Source organism: Rhinopithecus bieti, unplaced genomic scaffold, assembly GCF_001698545.2.
Source record: "Rhinopithecus bieti isolate Rb0 unplaced genomic scaffold, ASM169854v2 scaffold_14267, whole genome shotgun sequence".
Classification (NCBI taxonomy): Eukaryota; Metazoa; Chordata; class Mammalia; order Primates; family Cercopithecidae; genus Rhinopithecus; species Rhinopithecus bieti.
This window is the reverse complement of record NW_016807694.1, coordinates 1-2,520: the sequence shown is the minus strand read 5'-3', so window position 1 is coordinate 2,520 and position 2,520 is coordinate 1. Positions and strand designations below refer to the sequence as shown.

Sequence of the window (2,520 nt, the reverse complement as noted above, 5' to 3'; positions counted from 1 at the left end):
GTTTTGTTAAAGTTGTTAAGAATAATGCCTATTTTAAGAGATACCAAATGAAATTTAGAGGATAAGAGGGTAAAACTAATTATTATTCTTGGAAATGGTTGGTGATACAGGATAAAAATAAATACAACACACCCAAATACAGGATGATAGTTTTTTTGTTATTGGGTTTTTTAGAGCATAATATAGGAGTAGATTTATTATAGCTACTCCAAATGTTAAAGAGTGATACAATGACCACAGAGTTAAAAACTCTCACTGTTATAGCTGTTTATTTTACAATAATTGGTTTAGTCTACAAGTTTAAGGCAAACATACTAATGCATTTGCTTTTCTTCAGAATTCATAAAGATTACGTAAAATCTGTCCCAAAACTTATAAGAAATATTCAGTAGTTAAAAATAAGTCTGATTAAGATGCTTTACTGTTACACATGAATGAGCAAAGGTGGTATATAATGCTTTTTTAAAAAAAATTTTAAAAAAATCAATAAAGGCAATCTTTATCTTTTTTGAACAATGCATTCTGAAAAGGTTAAACTTCAGAAATTATTTAAAGGTAAATAAGATTGGCATCCATAAGGAATACTATTTATAAACTAAATGCAGTTATAGAGGCTACTTTAAAGAAGAATAAAATTTGGACTTCGAGTATGGTGAGTGCACAATAATGGACCACTGTCTTGGGGAACACAGTATGGCATTACACCACACAGACTGGCATTGCCTGTATGTGGCGCTGCTCCATTTTTCTCAGAAAAAGAGTAGATCCATTTTGTCAGCTGTTTTTTATTTGTTCCCAGGAAGCATAAATGCTTAACATCATTAAGTAAACAAAAATAAAATTTGAAGGAAGGCTGCCCTTTTCAACAGGAAGGCAGAGTGTGGCTTATGTGTCTCTATTTAGCACTGCCAATCAGTTTGGCAGCAACTGTAGTTACCTTTTGCATGCTTCAGTTCTAACCCTGCCATTTCCAGTAATTTTTTTCTGAACGCAGCTGTGCTTCTTGTCTTAAAATCTATAAGTTCTTGTTTTGCAGACTGAGATTTTTTTTTTTTTCAAATTTCTGACTACATAATTGTTGGGAAGTTTTAGCCAGCAGAACATCTTTATTTTTTGCTCTTGCTTTATCCAGTGCTTTATTAGCATTTTCATAATCCGCTAGTGACCTAGACCTTCAATATGGGAGATCCTTAGCAGCTTGAGTTTCTCTTAAGTAATATTTTTAAGGGTCAGAAAGTTCGAGGGCCTCATCAGCAGACACTCACGCTTCTATTTTTCTTGTTTCATCAAACATTTCTGAAACTTTGAGAAAAAACTTTCATATATCTGTAGAATCCTGTGTTCCTAAAACATATAATAAAGAACCAATTGTATTGTAATCATCTGCAGCACTTTTGTGGGATTTTTGTCATTCTATCAGAGTTAGCAGATACATCCTTAACTCGGTTATGATATTCTAAAAGAAATGTTTGTTCATGCTCAAAGAAATTATCTACATCCTTTACTCTTGAAACAATTACTCCATCTGCTGATTTAACCATGTTTTTAAAGAAATCTTCAATCTTCAAGTTTCTCTTTTTATTTTTCCTTGCACACTCAAATCTTGATTATATTCCAAGAAGACATGGAAATTTAAATATTTTCTCAAAATAGGATGTGCTATCACATGACATAAGAACACTTCATGCATCGCAACTCTCTTCTTGAATATTCCCAAATATTCAGCTTCCAGTTCCTGTTTCATCTTTGTGAATTCTTCCTTTGTCATTGACCCTTCTCCTTCTCCAAGCTTCTGTACTTTTTCCCTTGAAGCATCAAAATCAATCCTTGGTGGTGCTGGTTGGAATGATGTAACCTGCATAGTCTTCATTTTTAACAAAGGAATCATGAAGCCAGATAAATTGCTTGTGTTGCTGAACAACAGTAAACTCATTTTGTTTAAAATTTGGCAATAAACTCTTTGTGTGAACAGTGAATTTTACTTTATCCCACTCACTAAGAGCATCAGAGATGTCCACCTGCAGAGGAGGATCACTTTGAAGATCTACATTTATTGCTTTAAGTCCACAGTTCTCTTCCCGAGAGGAAGTCAGGGCCATCATCCAGGTCTTCCTTCATGGCTGCTCCCCAGGGTGATAGTTTGTGTAACAAACAGAGATATTGTCAGATTGCGTACATCCATATAGAATAGGACATGATAGTATGCACAGCATATGCACATAAACTGCCAAAATACGATGTGAAGGTTGGCCTAACCAATTACACTGTAGCGTATTGTACTGGCCTGCTGCGGGCCTGCAGACTCCTCAGTAGGTGAAGATCTGTGACCTATGGCATGGACAGGATCTGTGAAGACCAAGTAGAGATGACTGGCAATGAATACCATGTGGAAAGCACTGATGGTCAGCCAAGTGCCTTTACCTGCTATTTGGTTGTAGGCCTTCCCAGAACTACCACTGGCACTAAAGTTTTGTTCCTGAAGAGAGCAGTAGATGGAGGTTTATCCCTCACAGTACCAAA

The 2,520-nt window shown here is 35.5% G+C and overlaps 1 pseudogene; it reads right to left on the bottom strand.

The window, feature by feature from the left end:
- Window positions 1–811: 811 nt before the first annotated feature.
- On the bottom strand, window positions 812–2,121 carry LOC108536528 (sorting nexin-6 pseudogene; annotated as a pseudogene).
- Between the last annotated feature and the right edge of the window lie 399 nt (window positions 2,122–2,520).